This window comes from Gastrolobium bilobum, unplaced genomic scaffold (assembly GCF_033153095.1).
Source record: "Gastrolobium bilobum isolate Gb01-03AN ecotype WA unplaced genomic scaffold, APGP_CSIRO_Gbil_v1 utg90727, whole genome shotgun sequence".
Lineage (NCBI taxonomy): Eukaryota > Viridiplantae > Streptophyta > Magnoliopsida > Fabales > Fabaceae > Gastrolobium > Gastrolobium bilobum.
This window is the reverse complement of record NW_026896809.1, coordinates 48,345-56,916: the sequence shown is the minus strand read 5'-3', so window position 1 is coordinate 56,916 and position 8,572 is coordinate 48,345. Positions and strand designations below refer to the sequence as shown.

At 36.1% G+C, this 8,572-nt stretch overlaps 1 non-coding gene across 1 annotated transcript; it reads left to right on the top strand.

Annotated features, from left to right (window-relative positions):
- Nucleotides 1-2,293: 2,293 nt before the first annotated feature.
- On the top strand, nt 2,294-2,398 carry LOC133302166 (small nucleolar RNA R71). Its single transcript, XR_009750295.1, has one exon. It is a non-coding gene; the product is annotated as a small nucleolar RNA R71 (small nucleolar RNA).
- The last annotated feature ends 6,174 nt before the right edge of the window (nt 2,399-8,572 follow it).

Here is an 8,572-nt window from a genome sequence, read left to right as displayed (position 1 = left end):
CTCCCTAGAGCTGTTGTTTGGGTTTGTAAGAAGGATTTTATGCATGCAATAGGATGGGCTTATACCTCTAATGTCTGCTAAGGTCCAACCTATAGCTTTCTTGAATTTTTTTAACACAGACAGCAGTTGTTCCTCCTCCAAAACAGTGAGAAAATTAGACACAATGACTGGAAAAGTATCTTTTTCTTCTAAGTAAGCATACCTAAGATGATTAGGCAGAGGCTTAAGCTCTAAAATAAGAGGTTCTTCAATTGAAGTTTTGGAAATTTTAAACCCTCTTTTGGTAAGCTCTAAGGACTCAAAGTTCTTGTTTTTTCAATTGGGAATGGACCTAGTGTTCAACCATTTACACCATTCTTCTACATCTGTCCTATTGACCTCCAAGCTCTCACAAACTTTGATTTCTAATGGGTCCACTGATTCTGCCTCTATAATCCTTTGCTGGACTGCATAGTCAATCACATCTAGCATTGAACACTTCTCTAATCTCTTGGGTACTTCAGGGCTTTTAAGATGTTAAATGTTTTTTGTTCCTCATTCACATTCATGTATAAATCTCCCTCTTTAACATCTATCACAGCCTCATTAGTGGCTAAGAAAGCTCTCCCTAAAATTATAGGTACTTCCTTATCCTCCTCATAGTCCAAAATGATGAAGTCAACTGGTAGGATAAACTTATCCACCTTGACCAAAACATTTTCTATTTTCCCTTCAGGATAGACCAGGGACCTATCTGCTAATTGCAAGGTAACAGTTATGGGGCTGGGTTCTCCTACCTTTAGCTTCTTAAAAACACTCATATGCATCAAATTTATGCTAGCACCTAAGTCACACAATGCTCTGCCTACATAATGATCTCCTATGGTGCAAGGGATTGTAAAACTGCCTGGATCTCCTAATTTGGGAGGTATCTTGCTAAGCAAATATTGACTGTTCTCTTATGTAAGAGCAACAGTTTCAAACTCCTATAACCTCATTTTCCTATAAAGTATCTCCTTCATAAACTTCACATAAGTGGGCATCTTCTCTAAGGCATCTACAAATGGAATATTAATGTGAAGTTGTTTTAGGAGGTCAATGAACTTCCTAAATTGGTGATCTTGCTTCTGCTTTTGCAACCTTTAAGGAAAGGGTGGTGGAGGTCTGTTGTTGACAACAAGTGCGTCAACAGTGGGCTTAGATGCTTGACTCTTTGGAGGTGACTTTTCCTTTGGAATAGTCCCTAAAGATGGGTCTATTTGGATATGAATTTCTAGTTCAACCAGAACAGACAAAGGAACATGAGTCTCGGCCTCTTGGTGGCTGTCATGAACAATGGATGGCTGACCAAGGTCTAAACTTCCCTCTTGATTTGAAACTTTTTCTTGTTGTAGTTTTTCTTCTTCTCTTTTCTTTAATGATGAAGGTCTAACCACAGCTTTTGGTGGTTGGTTTACATATCTGCCATTCCTAAGCTCTATCATTTGACATTGTTTATTGTTTCTCCTAGGCTCTTCAGTATTACTAGGCAAGGTACCATGGGGTCTGCTATTCAGAGCATTGGCTAAATGGCCTAATTGGGACTCTAAATTCCTTAAGGATGCAGGAATGCTTTGCACAATAGCCTCCAAGCTATTTTTCTTAACTAAATACTCCCTCAACAAAGCTTCTAAGGACAAAGTTGAAGAGGAAGTTATCTCACCAGATTGGTTTTGAGGATATGGGGCTGCTGATTGGGCAACAGTTTGTTGCCTTGGAGGTTGCTGATAGTCTTTAGGGGGGAAAGGTGGCATGGTTTGGGCATTGGAGGGTCCTGCTTGTTCCCCTGGCCCTTGAAAATATTGAGGCCCTTGGTTTTGCCTTCAAGAATTGTTGAAAAAATTATTCTGGTTCCTATTGGGGTTTCCCACATAGTACACAGACTCTGGGTTGGATGGACAACGATCAAACAAATGGGGCCCACTACAGAAAACACAAGTTTCACTTGAGTTCACAGCATTGACTTGAGGCTGGGATATTTGAACTTAAGGCTGAGCTAATCTTGCCTCAATGCTTGTCCTTGGTTTCTCACTAAGGTAGATAGTGCATCAAACTTTGCTGACAAGGGTGTTACAGAATCCACTTCAAGCAAACCAGCCACTCTCCTTGGCTGATTTCTCTCAACAAGCCATTGAGAATAATCATTTGTTCTAAGAACTCATGGGCTTGATTAAATGACTTGGACATGAACATGCCATTAGCAGCAGAATCTGCTAAGGCTCTATTTTCGGTGCTAAGGCCATTGTACAAGGTTTGTAACAGTGCCCAAGAAGGTATTCCATGGTTGGGGCATTGCTTTGGGAGAATTTTAAACCTCTCCATACATCCACTAGAGTCTCACCATCTTTCTGCATGAAATTGTTGATCTCACCTCTAGTCTGAACTATCTTATTTGATGGAAAAAACTTCATGATGAATTTTTCAGCTAAGGCATGCCAAGTGGTAATGGAGTTGGATGGAAGGGAGTTCAACCACTCTTTTACTTTATCAGCCAGTGAGTAAGGGAAAAGCTTTAAGCTCAGCACATCATCTGAGATATTTGGATTCCTGAAAGTATTAGCAACTTCAATAAAGTTCCTAAGGTACTTACGGGGATCTTCCAACAGTAGACCATGAAACTGCGCCATATTTTGGAGCATTGTGAACATAACAGGTTCTAATTTGAAAGGCATTCCATTAACAGGTTGGACAATAATGGGTCCAGCTCATACAATACTGGAATGATAAAGTCCATCATGGACCTATCATTGTCATCCATTGGTTGATTCTCTATCCTCTCAAGTCGTTCCTCATTCCCATTTCCATTTTTTGGGTTCTCCATTTCCTGAAAATCAGGATTTCAAATATGCCTATTTGCTCTCTGGATTCTCCTCCTAATTCTAAAAGTCCTCTCTGGTTCAAGATCAAAAGCCTCTACAAAAGGATGTGGAGATGCACTCATGCACCCTTTGAACTAAAAAAAAACTAAACCCACTAGCTTAATCAAACAAGATATCTATTCAGCACTCTCTAAAAAAAAATTACAGAATAAACAGAACAGAGAATTCAAAAATTGAAATAGCAACTAACTCAGAAACAAAGGAAGCATATCAACGACTATAAAACAAAATAGTATCTCAGCAAACAAAATTGTAAAAAAGTAGAAAATACAAACTAAAGGAATGAAACTAATAAATAAATAAAGGGAAACAAGTATCTAATGTTACTTTAGACAACTTTGTCTAATGTTCATCGAAACGACGTCGTTTTGGGGTTGAAAAATTAAAAAATTAGAATGATAAAGACTATTATAACCCTAAAATAAATTAAAATTACAAAAATACCATGATTTCCGCCCCAAATCGACGTCGTTTCGATGCACATTGGATAAAGTTATCTAAAGTAACTTTAGAAAAACAAACCCATAAATAAATAAAAGATTGACACACAAAAATTAAGAAACAAATTAACAGCTATGAAACAATAAAATAACAAATTAAATGACAAAACAACTATATAAAACATTGCACAAAATTAGAATCTTAACAGAACTAGAATTTAAACTACCACTATTCAAAAAATACAGCAATATAGACTAACACAATGAAGAAACATAATTAAAATAAGCTAATAATGTCAAAATAAAAACAACAAAAATAATTAACTCAGAAACAACAATCACACAAGGAAATCAAACAATGTACGCCTTCGATCTCCGGCAACGGCGCCAAAAACTTGTTGACTTGCTAACAGTTATGCAAGTATACGCGACAACTAGTAATATAGGGCTTGTTTGAGTCCCAGTTATCGTTCCCATAAGGATCTTTTGCCGAAAATTTTAAAAACACAAAGTGCAACTGCTTAAATTGAATTTGTGAAAAGAAACATAAAAGCAAAACTAATCTAAAATAACACTGACAACTTTACTCTATTTTTTTAGAATTTTTTTCAATTAATTTCTTGAGCTAAAGAATGAAAAATAGTAGGAAAGTAATTTAAGTATCTGATGTAAAATGATTTTTATATAAAAAATAAAATGTAAAACAGAATGATGATTAGAAATTTAAAAATCCGAGGAGAAGAAAAATGAGTTGGTGAAAATGTTTAAAAAAATAGGTTGGGCTTTGGTCTACCTTTCCCACAACATTGGACTGACTGCTAATTACAGATTGCTTGATTTTTAATTCACAGTTAACGAATCACTCTTGTTGATTTTAATCTTTTAAAATCATTTTATCCCAAACCTTCATTTACACATCTATGTGCTAAATGAAGTAAGGACTCATGCATTTCAAGTCCAAAGTTACATGGTGGCTGCCCTTATCTCTAAGCGACAGCCCTTGAATAATCTCTTATTCAAGTCCATGGGCTTAATGCATTTCCAGAAATAGTCACCTCTCAATGACTTATTCCTAACACAACATCTACCATCAGGCCTCAATGAAAGAATGTTTAAATACAAAGCATGGCATTAAACAACTAAGAATAAAAAATTAACAATAGTAATTAACAATCAACCATCACTGAGGTTCGGGTACCCTAGACCCAATCTTCAAAGATTTAGCTCATACCCATAAGGGTTGAGCTACAAAACCAGAAAATGAAATGAAAATTATAGATAAAATAAAGTGCATAAAGCTTAAAATACAGCACGAGTCCTATTCACAAGAATAGCCTCGGTACTGTACTGACATATTCTAATCCAAACAAAATAAGCTCCATTACAGTACCAGAAAACACAAAAATAAACTAAAGGAAAATGGGCTTTCCTCACATGCATGGGCTTTGCGCCTCTCACCAACAACAAGCATCCACGCGCTTCTTCCAATTGTGCGATTCCTTTGCAAAGGCAGTAACCGCACTCCAAAAATTGCTTCAGCCAACACTCCTAACAAACTCCAGCTCACCCAATCAGTTGTGGGTAGTGTTTGGCATTTTCTGTTTGAATCAAAATGGCTAGGGTTAGTGTTTTGGTTGAACGCTCACTTAAGGGACCATGGGTGAGGGCTAAAACTCGATGGTTTGGTTGTAAAGAAAAATTAGAATGGAAAGCTTGGAGTTATGGTTGGATGGAAGTAAGTTGGTTCACACGGTGAGGGTTAGGGTTCGCTAGGTTCAGAATGCATTTCCAATTTGTGTCCAACGATGTTGTGTCTTTCTTTCTTACTTCTTTCTCTTCTTTTCTTTCTTCCAATGGGCTCTTCTGACTTGCCTTACAAAATCCAGCCCACTTCTTTTCTTCTTATTTTTTTTATTCTTTTCTTTCTTTTTTCTTTGCTTTGGAAAGTATTAATACGTGGGCCTGAAAAATAAAATTGAAGCCCATTAGCACTTAAATCAATAACATTTCAACTCAATGTAATCAGGGTATCTATTAACATAAAGAGTATTCTTTTTTTTACATTTTCATATTAAAAACCATATATTTTAAGTCACATTTCATGGACTTATAAATCACCATCACCACCATTATACCATTGTCATCACCACCACCACTACCACCGCTATCACCACAACCACCACTACCATCATTGTCACCACCACTACCACCGCTATCACCACAACCACCACTACCATCATTGTCACCACCACCACCACCGTCACCAACCACCACTACCATCATCGCAGCCACTACTGTCACCACCACTTCCATCGCCATCACCACGCTATTGCCACCACCACCATGATGCCACCATTTCCACCATCATCCCCAACCACCACTACCATCGTCACAGCCACTGCCATCACCACTACCACAATGCCATCACCACTATCATTGCCAACCACCACCACCATTTCTGCAGCCACTGCCGTCACAACCATCTTCATGCCACCACCACCACCACAATCATTGCAGCCACTGCCATCACCGCCACCACTATCATCGTCACCTCTGCTATCGCCATCATTACCACCACCATCGCTGCAGCCACTACCGTCACCACCACCACCACCACAACTTCAGCTGCCACCACTGTCGTCGCCATATGGAAAGGAAAGTGATGATACGAAATAAATTTATGCTTAATAGGAATTATTTTTTATTATATTATTTGTTGTGTTATCAAACGAATTATCATTCTCAGAATAAAAATAGAACATGTTATCAAACACATTTTTTACTCAGAAACTGTTCCAAGGCACAGAAATAGAAAATAATTATTTATTTTCAAAAACAGTTCAAGGAACAGAATGGTTGTCGTGCACATCTATAGAGTAAGACCTAAAGTGAAGTGGTCTTGATTTTTGTAATGAAGTTCTTTCAAAAAATTTATATTATATTATTTTATATTGTGAGTATTTTTATTCAAATATATAATTTCATATTTTAATTATGAGTTTATATATATATATATATATATCAGAAAAATATTTTTGCAGTTAATGCAGATAAGTTATCCGTATTTACTTACAAAACGACGTCGTTTGGGATTGAAAGATAAGAAAATTATAATTAGAAAGACTATAATAACCCTGGAATAAATTAAAATTACAAAAGCACCATGATTTTCGTCCCAAAATGATATCGTATTGAGCTTACTGCAGATAACTTATCTGCAATAACTGCAGAAAAAGGAAACCATATATATATATATATATATATATATATAACATGTAAAATCATATCTAAAGTTGATGTACGTGTAGCAATGACATTGTATGTTATGATTTCCCACATTTATTGTTTTCACCTTTTGTATGGATATGATTCCCCACATTAAATACTTTAACCTATATATATATATATGAAAAATTTGTCACTGCTGCATGTAAAACGACTGCATAAAAATCAAACTATATATATATATATATGTGTGTGTGTGTGTGTATATATATATATGGTAAAATTATTTCTACAACCACTTTACGTACAACAATGACATATATATGGTTATGTTTCCTTGCTTTTAATACTTTCACGTATATATATATATGGAAAGTATTTGATTGTTGCACGTACAACAACTGCAAAAATGTAAATCCCTATATATATAAATGGGGTAAAGTATTTCTCCAGTCAGTGGAGATAACTTATCTCTAGTGACCCTCAAAACTACGTCATTTTGAATTAATAAAGGGTTTTTTTTAATTTTAGAAAAATTAATAAAGGGTGTTTCCGGTAAATTGATATGATAAAAAATTAATAAAATTACGAAACATTTTACCCATATATATATATATATAGGTAAATTCATTTCTGCAGCCGCTTTACGTACATCAACGACAGATGTATGGTTATATTTCCCCTTATTTAATACTTTCATCTTTTGTATGGTTATGATTCTCTGCATTTAATGTTTTCACGTATATATATGGCAAGTATTTGACTGCTGCACGTGCAGCAGCTGCAGAAATGTAAATCCCATATATATATATATATATATGTGTGTGTGTGTGTGTCATCACTAAGTATGCATGTTTGCTACTTACTCATCACTAAGCATGCATGTTTTGTGTACTTTACCCTCTAAAACAAATATATGCAATTAATCTTTCTATGTAGAAAATTGGAGCTAGGAGAATCTGTCAACCTTTTGATTTGTGTACTGTTTTGGAAGAAATCAAATGTAACACCCCGTATATATCCGGTAGTGTTATCATTACATCGTATTAAGCGGTGCTTAATTAAAAATGCGGAATATTCTTTTTCTTTTCAATTATGACGTCATTATCAATTACCATCTTGATTACTTAATCAATTTCATAAAATATCGCCTGTATGTAAATTGCAATAAGACATCTACTGAAATACCTCAATATATAAATAAAGTGTGTATCTAAATCACGGTATTACATCTCGTAATCCGGACAATATCTTGTTACATTAATACAACTCTAAAGACTCAAAACATAACAATACTATGTGTCATGGACAATCCCCATGCTCACCAAATAAACATAGTACACAACCAGTCTCATCAAAAAAACTCCATAAACATAACTGAAGCTATAAGCATATAAACAGCATGAAAATCCAGCATGCAATCATAGCAGCATAATATAACAGCAATCTAACTCAGCTCCGGCCTCCTGCCGCCTGAGGTCTCATCATTACCTGACCCTGAAATAAACATTCCCCAAACCTGGGGTGAGATCTCTAAACAAGAAATCTCAGTAAGACAAGGGGTCCTCAAGGATCTTCCACCCCAAGTTCACTTACATGTGCAATATAAGTTCTAAAAGCATTTATATCATTATAAGTTCCAAAACTATGTAGTGCAACAGATATCTATTGCATGTGTGTAATCACTATCTACAGGCCAGAGAAATGTAGGAATACGTCTATTCCCTACATGTAGTACAAGGAACACCGCTTGCACCTCACCCACAGCCTCACCCTCTTGTATGTTCTACATACTCAGGCTTACCGTATAGGTGGAACACCTCCATGTATATCAACAAGGCACTAACATACAATAGCTCAACAGCAATTCCAAAACATCAAAAATATGTAACACAGCATGCATATAACCATACCCCCATGGGACATGGTGGAACCACAACATGGCTAACCCGAGGACACGAAAGCTTACCTGTACCCGTATGCCCCTCCGACTCGAACTCGGTATCACAA